The 13,190-nt window shown below is 43.2% G+C and overlaps 1 protein-coding gene across 1 annotated transcript in view; it reads left to right on the top strand.

Annotated features, from left to right (window-relative positions):
• The first annotated feature begins 1,143 nt into the window (after positions 1-1,143).
• GCNT3 (glucosaminyl (N-acetyl) transferase 3, mucin type) overlaps positions 1,144-13,190 on the top strand; it is a 64,491-nt gene continuing 52,444 nt past the window's right edge. The window contains exon 1 of the mRNA XM_033106913.1: positions 1,144-1,236. The gene's annotated coding sequence lies outside the window, so the exon portion shown is untranslated. The remainder of the gene's footprint in view (positions 1,237-13,190) is intronic.

Genomic DNA, 13,190 nt, shown 5'->3' with positions numbered 1-13,190 from the left:
CCTAGCCAGCATCCACCTTCTTTTAGCTAACAATCTCTGGTGTCTCTGGATAACTAGCTGCTTCTTACTGGTCCTGTTGGGAGTATTTTTCACAGGGCCCCTTACCATCCACAAAAGGGGCAAATGACCCTAGCAGAGCTGGATCAGACTCCAGCGTGGAAATTTGAACCCTGAGCCAAGTGGAAGCTATTAGGACTGAAACATTCCCAAGGAAGCACTTGAAAGTTTCCAGCTGAAATCCTTGGAGCTTGCCGCATTCCTGTGCTTAGTTTTGGGCACAGTCTTCTAGTCCACTTCTTTTCTGCCTAGGTTAGCAAGAATTGATTAAACAGGAGTTGCTTGCAAAAGGAAACCTCAACTGATACAATGATTTAATGGTGGTTTAACAGGGGCACATGCAAAACATCCAAGAATTTTAGCATCAATGTTACTAACAGCAACGTACCATTATTAATCATTTCTGTGGAGGTGGTACTGTGCTAAAAACGGAAAATGCTTTTCTTGTTTAATTCAACCCTCGAATTGACTTCAGGAGGGGAGTCCTACCTTGGCTCCAGTTTATACAGAGAAATTAGGTAGATTTTCTGAGGTCATGAGGCCAATAAATGTTGGAATCAGGATTCAGGTCTACCTGAATTTGGAATAGAGCTCCTAACCACTGCTCTGTGCTGCCTCAAAAGGAATCAACATTGCGAATGGCTGCCAGAGCGAATGGGGCCTCAAAACACGACCTGAGAAGTTCACGGTAGCAAAGCATGTTCTGCCTTTCTCTGGCAGAACTGCAAGAAACCATGCTTAAGATGCTTTATGGCAGAGTTTTCAATGCTGGCTACACACTAGAATCACTGGGGGAGCTTTAAAACCACTTATGACTGGATCCCACCCTCTGATGTAATCGGTCTGGGGTGCTATTGAGGCGTGGGATCATTTTCCAATTTTCCAGGTGATTCTAATCTGCAGTTGTGGTTGCCAACTTCTGTTTTTCTCAAACTGTAAAGGGCATTCTTTGGGCTTGTGAATCTTGTTAAACTATAAATTCTGATTCAGGAGATCTGGATGGGACCCAAGAGTCACGATGTTAACAAGCTCCATGTAATTCCAAGTAGAAAGTCCATCTTAAGTGGAAGTGGTGACCAGCCACCTAGAGCGTGTTAGAAACCCAGACTCCTGGTCCCCACCCGGACCTGCAACCCAGAGGGAACCACAGTGAGAGCCCAGATCTGTACGCATATTAAGGTAAGGGAAACTCTGTGAGCCCGGCGCCTATTTTTAGAAGAGCGAGTAGGGTAATGAGGGAATTCAGAACTGAAGCATATAAGCAGATACAGAAGGAATAGAAGATGTTTAGCCAGGAGGGGAAAAGAAAGGACAAAAGGAGGCAGGTAAGTGCCTTCACTCTGGAAGGGCTGCACCCACGGAAGGGCTGGACCCACGGAAGGGCTGGGCACCTCGTGTGCTCCAGAGGAAGCACTAGGACAGCAGGAGGACTCGTTTCTGTCCTGCAGTGGTGGATGGTTCCCCCCCGCCTTTGGGGGCTACACTTCTTGTTTCCTCAAGGAGGATCCATGCCACTAATTATGGCTAGAGGGACTTAAGTATTGTAAGGATTCGATGACTTTTAAGCTCTCTTGATACTCTGAAATTCAGAGTCGATATAGTTGAGGTGGCAAGATTGTTGGGTCACCTGGGGACCTGTCAGTGCCTACGGAGCTGAGGTGAGATGTTGTCATGCGGGAGACCCTGCTCGCTACGCCATGTGTCATACAGGGCGGCCTGCGTGGTCTCTGCTCCCGCTCCCCACATAAGAACGCAGGACATGGTGAGGCCAAAAAGTAACACCCACGGAGCCATAGGTAGGGGAGTCACACCACTATACTCTCGCTGGCGGCTGGGTTGGAGAAACAGGAACCAGGAGCCACACAATTCTCAACTTTCACTGCGCCGCTTGTAGGCTCAGCCACCATCTCCTTGCTAGCTCCCCCCATTTTCTACTGGCGTAGCCACAGCAGTTATATTCATGGCTAATGGCTCACTGATTACAGCTGACGGCCAACTAGCCACAGCTGATGGCTGTTTGATCACAGTCGATGGCCATTTACTACCTGAGCCGCACCTTTCTATGTGAGGCCGAGAGCCTGGAAACTGCTTTTTGGGGCTCTGTCCCCACAGATGTATTGGAACTTGGGTTGGAGGTCAGGACAAGTGCAGTGTCTTAGCCTGAAATAGATAAAAAACAACCCAATGTGGGGTGGTGCCTACAGAGGAGAGACGTGTATCTTACACAAGTGTGTGTAGGAGACTCTGGAAGCCCCCAAATCTGGCAGAGGTGATCCCAAATTTCTCAGCCCCTGACTTCTCTCACATGTCATGCTGTGGTTTAATATCTGGGACCAGAGACGGGTGGGCTGTGAGGAGCAAGAAAACAGGAGCCAAGGCTACGAGTTAGGGTGGGGTTGGATGAAGGGTGTTCATCCTGCGTCAGCCAGAGAAGACGGTCTTGGATTCGGGTGGCCTGGTGCTGGTCCTTTAGATAGATGCAACTCTAGAAAGGGCAGGGGAACAGTAGCACTGTGACTTCCTTGGGTGGAAGGACTAGAGTCAAATTATTTCAAGCGGTGTGGGTCAGTGTGAACAAGAAGCTGAGTGACCACAACCAGGGATGGCTGGGATGGAGAGGGCTGGGTCCCAGGTGGCTCCACAGATGGCAGCAGTGTAACTTTTCAGATCTACTTTCTCCAACTCCATCTTTTGTATGACTCAGTTCCCCTCTTTGCCTCTGTGTGTCTCTTATGTCTGTCAATTGGCTCCCCAGCCTCTTTGCAGTTTCCACAGCCCTGTAAGGTGGCTGGGAGAGAGCCCAGGGAGCCACCAAGGACACGTGGCTTCAGGGTGTCCAGGGGCTGTGGCCTCGCTTTCCTAGACTAGGCAGAGACCTTGGATAAGTCACATTCTTTCAACCTGAACAGATTTTGCTTACATATTAAAAACCCAGGACAATTCTTCATTTCTACAAAGGAACTTCCTCTTTTCTGTCTATCTTGAAACATGAAGCCCTCTTGGGCAACCTTGCATTTTTTTTGTTGTTTGGTAGACAGCAAAATTCAGAGAAGTATTTGCACTGAGTTTCTGGGAGCCTGGGTTCTCATGAAAGCTCAACTGGGACTTTCTGAAGTTTTTCCTGCTCCCATCATGGAGGGCTTCAGCTTGAGCAAGGGCGGTGCCTGGAAGCGGGTGATGGTGGGGGACAGCAGCAGGAGGTGCCGGGGACCTGCTCGGCCTTCCTTAGGAACAAACTGCTCAAGTCTTAGGGCAGGTTTCACAGACCTTACTCATGGACAGGGGAGCTTCAGACTTTTTTAGAACCTGGGAAAGGCCAGTCAGGTGGACAAATAGTCACATGCGCTGTAGGAAAGGAGGGGGACTTGTTTGGGATTTCGTCTTGGTCAACCAGTGTGGGGGAAGTGTGGAGTCAAAGGGAAGCAACATGAATTGAGTTCCTATTATGAACTGTGCCTTGTACTTACGTCTATAATTCCTCATAAAACTCATTTCAGAGATCAGAAACTGGCTTGCAGAGGAGGCATGACTTGTCCTAGGTCACTACCCAATGAGCTGTAGAGTTGGGGTGCCCAGAGCTCTCTCCCATTCCACATAGGTGCTCTTGCAGATGCTTGGGCCACCTGTGGGGGGCCTTTCCCGTTCAGGTGCCTTCGCTGCTAGGACAAACACGTGGAAACACTTTTAGACCAGAAGAAAGGGCCATTGTTCTCTGTAACAAGCCCAGGATCCGGGTCAGGGCCCGTTGGCTTTTAATCATTTTTCGGCTAATTATTATAATTCCAGGAAGCCAGTCTTTGATTTCAGTTACTTTCTGTTTGTTTTGCCGCTGGTTTGTTTTAGAGGCCTTACAAAGGAGGAACTTTCTCAGAGCTAAATGTTCCACGGGCCCCCCCTTTTTTTAAAAAAAATGGATGAGATGAATGTTCTGTTGTACCTGCTGCTTGAATATCTTCCAGGCAACAATTGTTGTAGCCCTGCTCCAGGGGATGTTAGCCACCTGTGTCTTAGAGTACAATAAAATGGACTTCTGAGGACATGTCAGCTCACCTCTGAGAAGGGTAGGAGTGACTGTCTCATCAGGTGCTGGTTTTGGTCTGGCTCTTTGGTTCCTGCTCTCAGCTATGCTGACAATGAAATCTCATAGCTCTCCCTAAAACTGGCTACATGCCTGCTGTGTTCCAGGGACACCACTGCAAAGTCTGCAAGAAACCATACTTAATGGGGAATTTCTTGAAGTTACCCAATTACTCCGTTTTTCTAAACCAAGACATGATTGCAGGAGTCTGTTAGCAGATCTCCTACTGCATCCAGCAGAGTGTCCGTCTAATACTTAGGTCAGGTGATGTCATTTCTCCACTCATGGTCTCCTCTAAAGGACCTAAAAAGATCTACCGGGCTCTATGTTATCTGCCCCGCCCCCCACAGACACACAAGTTCTTCTTTCCCTTAGGGCTCTTTGGCTCACCTTGCTTTTTGCTGTGGTCATACCAGCTTGTGTACTGTTCCTTCAACAAAGCAAGCCCCTTTCTACATCAGGGCCTTTGCACTTGCTGTTCCCCCAGATATCCACACAGGTTCCTCACTTCTTTCAGATCATTACTCAAAAGCGACCTTCTTCATGAGCCTACTCTATAAAATTTTTCTCCCTCTAGCACTCCCTCTCCTTATCTTTCTTCATTATTTTCTGTATCACTTAAACATATATTGACTTAATTTTATCTGTTGCCTGTTCCTTTCCACTAGGATTTAAGCTTCCTAAGAAAGAATGTTTGTTTGCTTGCTTGCAAAGAACATTGCTAAGCAATAACAGGTGCTCGGGAAATACCTGTTGAATGAGTAGGTAAATGAATGGGGCCTCTAATGCAGTGCTTTCAGGGACCAGTTAATGCAACATGCATGAATGAAGTGATGGATTAAAAACAATAGAGGTGGAGAATTGGGGCATGCATGCTCCTCCTAAAGGCATTAACTTTAAAACATCAGCAATAGCAATCACGAAACAGTCCCAGCAAAACAAAGCCCATTGGTGGGCTGCAAGTTTGTGACTGGGTATGTCAGACCATCAGATGTCGGAGCCCCGGACTTCCCTAGAATTGATTTCAATAAATGGCTCTGTGGAGAGATGCCCATGGTTTTCCTTGAGGGATCTTGCAAAAAATAGTTCTATGACTCTGTCACTTGGCCCATTCTAGAGACATTGTTGAGATATCATTCATTACATCACACCTATATAAGAAATTTCTTTCTCCTATTGGTATAGGGTCAGGTATGTGTTTTTCAAACCGTTTTTCTTTTTTAATCAGACCCTAAAATTCACCTTACTCATAGTTTTGGGGGATTTTTTTAGCAAGAAAATTTAGAAAAGACATTTTAGCCGTTCTTCTTAAAGGCAGAAGACTTCCTGGCATGCATTTTATATTAGCCGTGTTCTGTTCCTAATTTCTTCTTATGTCCTGTCCCTTTTGTTTCATTCCTGATTTTTGTTGTATATTTTAATTAAGTCTTCTTTTCAGGATAAGTGTGGTATAAGTCAAGAAAGAAATGAACTGAATACTAACTTGCTCAGACTTCCAAGAATGAAAAACATTCAAAAGAAATACTTCTATTTTTTTTTCCACCCTAATACCCTCTAACTCAAAGGTGACAAGAGCTGTGACAGTTACTGGAAATTGGGAGAGAAATAGAAGTGGGACCTAAGAGGGACAGAAGGAAGGAGAGGAGATGGAAGAGGCTGAAGAGGAAGGTGGAAATAGTTGGAGAGAGAGGGAGGGGCAGAGCTTTTCCCGAAGCAGAATGAAATCGCTCTTCTCCAAGAATTAGTTTCCACCTTTTGTTATAGAAGATCAGACCTCAATCAATACAAAGGACACTCCTCCAATGCCCTAGCTGACCACAGGTGCTATGTATACACGCGTTGAAAGAAGTGTAGCTTCTCCAGTTTGGGGGATTGGGCATGTTTAAATGGTCCTTTTTCACGTACAGGTTCTGGGCCCCCTGGTCTCCTCATGACTCACAGACAAGAACGGGGGTCCCACCCAGCAGTGACTGCTCAGTAAAAGAGTCACTCGTGATTTACTATCATAAGCCTTCCCATTGTTCACAACTCAAGGACTTCGTATTTGTGGTAAAGAAAAATTCAGCCACATGCCTGAGGCACGAGCTGGGTAAGCACAGTTGTAAAACTGACAGCAACCTTGATACCATGGCTAGGCCCCCAGGGAGTTATCAGAGAAGAGGTAATCATTCTGATGATCTGACTCCGTGTACCTAGGAAACGTCCAGTGTTTCCCAGTCTCCATGACTGGTTAATGCATTTATCCCTAGCACAGAGGAAATGTTGAACCTCGCCTGCATGATCACCCTTATGTGTATTCTAATACCTGTATTGATTCTGTGTTCCCTTGTGGCAAGAATGGTCCCCATCTCCCTCCAGGAAGGCGTTAATCTTGAGCATTGCCTGACAGCCTGCAAGCCCTTTATGACAATTACCAACCACATGACTTATGTTTACCCATTGACCATCGTTGATTTAAGTGAATGGTTCTCTTCTCCATGCTTCCCTTCCTGTTTTTCTTACACGCACCCCTCCAATTTTAGAAAGCACCCCCACTAGGGGGGTGGCCCACCTATCTACTCAAGTTTTTCTCATCTTTTGGCAGGTATCTAAGTAAACAAATTCGGCTTCTTATTCCATCTCCCTATGGCCAGAATTCAGTTAAAAAAAAAAAATGTATCAAGCACCTTCTATGTGCCACATCCTGTTCTAGGAACTGGGAATACAGCAGTGAACAAAACAAACGCTCCTTGCTCTCATGGAGCAAACTTTACAGTGGGAAAAGATGGGCAATAAACCAAATAAGAAAAATAGGTGGTGATAAATGCTATGGAGGTAAATAAACCAGGAAAGGGGGTAGGGTGTGCATATGTGTGGAGGGCTTTCCTGAGAAGATGACCTTTGAGTGGTGACTTAGAGTGAGACTTGTGGGTGACCGGGCGTGTGTGTTCACGTAGTGGAACACGAGTGGGTACAGAGGCCCTGAGGAAGGGAGATGCTGGTGTGGCAGGAACAGCCAAGAGAACCACGCTGGAGCCACAGGGAGAGGAGAGATGGGAAACGGCTTGGAGAAGTGGTTTGAGAATTGAAAGAGGCGAAGCAGATTAGGAAAGGCCTTACAGGGCTTTGCAAGGCAGTTCGCTTTGACTGAGTTGAGAGCCATTGCGAAGATCTTGAGTCAAGGAGTGACAGGATCTGGCTTGTATTTTCGCTTGTTCCCTATAACTACCATGTTTTAAACCATCAAGTTTCAAGATGGAAGTTCTAAATTGGATGATTCTTATTTTGTCTTAGGACAGAGACCAAAAAATGGATCCTTGGTTCTATTTAGAAACATAAAGGTAATAGTGGTGAGTTGTTACACTTTACAGAAATGCTTTTTATACAGAATGCTTCATTTAGTCTTTTCAACTAGTCCCTGAGGTATGCATCACTATCCATTTTTATTTAAATTATGTTTTAAGAAAAGTAATATACACAAGATAAAAGTCAGAACCAAATGATACAAAAAATGAAAGACAGGGACTCCTTGCTCATCTCAGCTCTGTCTCACTCTGAGACCATTTAAGTTTCCCAAGGGTCCATGGATAAATCATCTAGCACATAAAAGCCTGGAAGTTATATGCCCAGCCCAAATGAGATGACACAGTCTATTCTGTTCTGTGCCTTAAGTTTTTTCACTTATTAATCCATCTTTGTGCTCTTTTCATATTTGTACATAGACTCTATCCCCAGTTTTTTTAATATCTGCATAGAATTCCAAGGCATGGATGTGTAATATAGTAAACAAGATACGAAAATCTTCGGAGATAGGCAGTTAGTGTCATTTTATAAATGAGGAAACTCTGGTTCAGAGAGAAAGTAACTGGTCCCATGTTTTGCAATTTGTCAAAGAGCTATGCCCCAGGTCTTCCGACTCCATTCCTTATCATTTCTGTCATAACCAAGAAAGTATCAGGAGGGACAGAACAGAAAGCAGATTCACGTATTTCAATGTGGTGGTGGTGGTGGGGTGCTCTCAGACTATCAAGGAGCCATTCAAGAAAAGCTCCTGCTTCCTGTCAGTAAGTAATCCGCTTTTATCTTCTTAAGCAATTGCTGAAGGCCTAATCTTGGAAACTCTTAAACCAGGGGAGCAATTAAACTGTCAGGTTTGAGATAACCCAGTGGAGTGATTGCAACAATCCTGGGCCACTCACCTGTTTGCATTTCTCTGTCATTTCCGCAGCTAGATGCTACGTGTTAGCCCAGGTGACCTTCCTTATAGAAGCAAAGGGAGTGACTGACAAAGAAGTTCTGTCTTTTTAGACGTTTTCTATTTTCAAAATGGATGGATCCTAACCGTTTTCTGATTATAAAGAAAGTGCAGGTTCATAACACATCCATGTATACACATAATACATGTATGTAAGATAGAAAATGAAAGTTTTTTCTGTAATTCTCCCAGTGTAGGGAAGCACTGTTAGTAGTTTGGGTCTGTCTTTCCAAGCTTTTCTTGCGTGTCAGCTTGTGTGGGCATGTATGTATGCTTCCTGTTTATAAAGATGAATTGTGTTATTCATATTCCCCTACACCGTTTTCATTGATTGACAACTGTCATGGCTATATTCTCATGCTGTCTCATTCTTTCTATGCTCTAATTTTTTTTTAAGATTCCAAGTACTCTGTTAAAATGTTTTAATGATTCATAATCTTTTATAGTCTGGAACTACCATAATGCATTCATGATTATTTTGTTTTCAATTTTTCACTCTTAAAAATAGAACACTGGTAAACATACATGCATACATTTTACATGCTCAATTATTCAACTCATCACTGGGGGGGAAATCAGATTAGATTTGTAAGCTAGAAGTCAGGGGAGCCAGGCTTCCTTTCCTGCTCTGCTATCTTAGATGTGTTCTTACTCTGCTATGTGATATTAGGCTAGTCCCTTCACCTCTGGACCCTTTCCAATGACAAAACAAACAAAACAAAACTTCTAAATGTACTCAAAATTGGAAAGCTGGACCCTGTGGGGACACTGAGAGAGCAGATCATGTACCTGTCCCCTAAAGCATCACAACCCTGGTGACCTGACACATGCATGTGGTCAGCTGGGAGAATCTGGGATGCTTCCCATCAACCTCCCACCACAGAGACAGGCAAGGTCTTGATAATGGATAAGGATGGCAATTCAGAAACAGCATGAACAAAAGCAGGTGGGAGAGTGGTGGGAGCATTTGGGGATAGTGAAGAGCACAGTGGGCTGGGGTGCAGGTGAGTTGGTGATAAAATTAAAAAGGCAGTTGGGTGGTAGTAGGATCTTGAAAGTCAAGAAAAGAAATCTGGCTTGACTTGATTGGAAGACAGTGAGTAGTCCTGAAAGATGAGGGTGGTGTCGGGAATTCAGATAACCCAAATGCCTGTTTTTTGGCCTGTGGTTTGTTTGTACAATAGGTAGAAAGTATGTGTGTATATGTTTGTGAATTTGCATTGAGATAACAATTTAGAATAGCTGAAAGGCATGTAGACTCTGTCCAACCTAACCCTTTGGGTTTGATAAGGGAACCACGACCCAGAAGGAAGGAGAGCCTTGCCCCAGGGTGCACACACGTACAGCTGTGGACACACAACCAGGCCATGCCACACGAGTGATGCTCTCTAGTTTCACCGTCAACTTTCTGATGACCTTTGATATGGCAGCTTGGGAAAAGCACTGAACTTGGCATCTAGAGGTCAGTGTCCTAATTCCAACTCTGCCGCTGCCTGAGGTTTCCAGACATTCTCAGCCAGCAGTTTCCATGGGCAAAAGATGTTGGAGTAGAGCCTATGATTTGTTTTTTTCCTCCACCCTGACAGTCTGAATCATACTTTTGCGTATTTTGAAAAGACCTTTTGTACATATCAGCTCATTTGATTCTTAACCTAACTGTGGGTACAGATGGAAGAGATGTTACAGAATAGGAAACTAGGGTTTAGAGAAGGATTAAGTGACTTGTTCTGGGGTTTTTAAAAGTAAAGAGCTGAACTGAAGTTCTGAACTCCTCTTCCAGTACCCTTTCCACTCCACCACACCACTGAAAGAAAATCACTTCCTTTTAGCTGTTTGTTAATTCATATCTTGTCCAAACAAGATCCACCCACACTTAAATAGAGGTTAACATGGGTTTGCCCTCTTGGAGACAGTCAACAGTGTGGGTTAAAGAAGAGAGAGATAAATTCCAAAAGGAGTGAAGATTTAAATGTAAAAACTAAAGTCATAAAAGTACTAGAAGAAAACACAGGAGAATTCCTTTAGATGCTTAAGCGGGGATAGAACTTTCTAACCATGACTCAAAAAGTAGAATCCAAGAAGAGAAGGCATATAAATATGACCACATTCAAAACAAACAAAACGAACACTTCTAATTAGCAAAACAAAACATAGACCATAAGAAAAGACAGAAAGCAAATGGTAACCTGGAGAAAAATAGCTGCAACTCATATCACAGAATAAGGGTGAAGGTCTAATCTCCCCAGTGTGGAAAGAATTCCTAGAAAATGAGAAGAAAAGCATTTAAAATTCAAAAAAAAATAAATAAATAAGATGTGCAAAGAATGTGAACAAACAGTTCACAGAAAAGGAAATAAAAATGTCTCATACATATGGGAAGATAGGGCTCAACCTTACACATAATCAAAGAAATGTAAATTAACATTATGCTGAGATACCAGATTGGCAAAAATTGCCACATTTGATAACACACTGTTTCCAAGGCTGTGAGGAAATAGGCATTTTCATACATGGCTGGTGGAAGTGCAAATTGGTTCTGTATTGACAACATCTTATCAAAGTTACAAATACACACTTTGTCACAGCAATTCAATCCCTGGAGCTTATCCTACAGATACATATATGTGCTCATATGAAATGATGCATATGCAAAGTTATTCATTTTGACATTCTTTGCAATAGCAGAAGATTAAAAGCAACCCAAATGTCCTTCAATAGAGGATTAGCCATGATACATATATACAAAGGAAAACTAAGCAGCTGCAGAAGACAGTGTTTATGGGGAAAGATCTCCAAGATCTTTTGTTAACTAAAAGACAAAGCAAACAAGCAAAACCCAACCAACAAATATCAAAGGTGAATAATAACATTATACCTGTATCTTGTGTAAAAGAAGGGGTAAGAGTATGAATATATGTAATCACACAGCAACCTAGCCAACTGTCCCCCCGTGTCTTTCCTTGAGGAAAGAAAAGTCTGTGAGACTGTGCCTTTTTAGGACTTTGCTTATCTTTATGTTTTACACCTTGTGTCTCTCTGTCTAGTCCCCAAAAGATGGTTTGCAGCCAATGATGAGTAAGATTCCCCACAGGGGGAACAACTCAAGCCAGGCGGAACCGAGTGGGGACCCCCGATGAGCTGCCTTAGAAGATCCAAAAAGGAGCCTTGCCTTCCCTTGCCCCTGCCTGGGAAAAGCCATTGCTGACTCTGCCTTTCCCCTTTCACCTGATTGTGAGAGAAGTCATGAGGACAGCAAAGATCAGTTCTCCCTACTTATCTCAACGGAACTGTTGTGATATGAGAGACTTGACCCTGAGAGAGTACATACCTTAGGTAAGACATCATGGGACTTTGTGCTTCAGCTGTTAACAGACAAAGGGTGATTGGAATAAACATTTTTCTGCTATGATGTATGAGTCTCACAGACCGTGTAAGAAATAATATTACTTTCTTGTATTTGTATACTTATCAATAAAAACCTCCAGTTGGCTTTATTCTGGGCTCCAGTCTTTAAGAACTGTGAGACCCCTGGCCTTCTGAGATTTAACTGCATTAATTCTCTGTTTGTTTCTTTCTTAAAAACTCAACCCAAAGCCGCCCTTTCTCGCACCCTCACTGCCTGTGTTGCGCTGGACGTGACAAATATATATTGATATGTCCTTGTATATGGATTTAAAAAAACTGTTAGGATACATAGAAAACTAATAAAAGTGGTTTTAATAAAAGAGGATGTAGGCAGTGGGTAACAGAAGAAACAGGTGGGTGGCAGCAGAATTTTTCATTGTATACCTTAAAAAACACTTCTACAAGGAAATATGACACATACAAAAAAAATAGAAAATATATTGCCCTTTGTATCTTTTCATCTGGCTGTTGTTTAATATCCTTTGTAATAAACCAGTAATCTAATGAGGATATGGATTTCCTGAGTTGTGTGAGCCAGCAAATGAATTGAAACCAAGGGGGGGGGTTGTGAGAAGTTTTGATTTATCTTTAGTCGTCTGCACAGGTAACAACCTGGGCTTGTGTTGGGCCGTCTTGTTGGACTGAGCCCTTAACCTATGGAATCCGATGCTATCTCTAAGTCGATATGTCATAATTAAGTTGAATCATAGGACACCCAGCTGGTATTAGAGAATTGCTTGATGGTGTGGCAAACCTCCTCCCCATACGTTGAAATTGGGTGTGCAGGACTTAGAGGGGCTGTTAAAGTAAGGCTCTGGGAACTTTTTATATATGTATCTTAGTAAACATTTCTGTCGGTTATATATCTAGGAGTGAAAGTGCTGAGTCACAGAGGATGAATATGTTCAACTTCAGGAGATGCTCCCAAACTGTTTCCAAAGTGGCTGTATCAATTTTTACTCCAACACTGTAGTGTGGGAGGGCTCTGTTATCTCACATCCTCACCAACGCTTGGCGTTGGTAGCTTTTAAACTTCAGCCATCCAGCAGGTCTGTAATGATAAGTCATGGTGGTTTTAATTTGCATTTTCTGATTACTAATGAGGCTGTGCACATTTTCATGTTTATTGGCCATTTGGATATCCTCTTTTGTAAATGTCTAAGTCTCTTACCATTTTATCCTCTTAGTTTCTTGTCTTTTCTTTTTTTCCTCATTGCAAAAAAGGGATGTTTTGTTATATACTCGTATGTTACAAGTATCCCCACTTTTGTGGCTAGCATTTTCATTCTCGTTCATTCCCTCCCTCTCTCCCTTCCTTTCTTCACTTGGCAAAATACTGTTCTACAGCTTGTCCTTTAAAAACATATCCTGGGGATCTTTTTATTAAGACATATAGAGCTCCTTCCATCTTTTTAT

This window comes from Rhinolophus ferrumequinum, chromosome 6 (genome assembly GCF_004115265.2).
Source record: "Rhinolophus ferrumequinum isolate MPI-CBG mRhiFer1 chromosome 6, mRhiFer1_v1.p, whole genome shotgun sequence".
Lineage (NCBI taxonomy): Eukaryota > Metazoa > Chordata > Mammalia > Chiroptera > Rhinolophidae > Rhinolophus > Rhinolophus ferrumequinum.
Note: the sequence above shows the minus strand (reverse complement) of the source record. Positions and strands in the feature narration are given on the sequence as shown.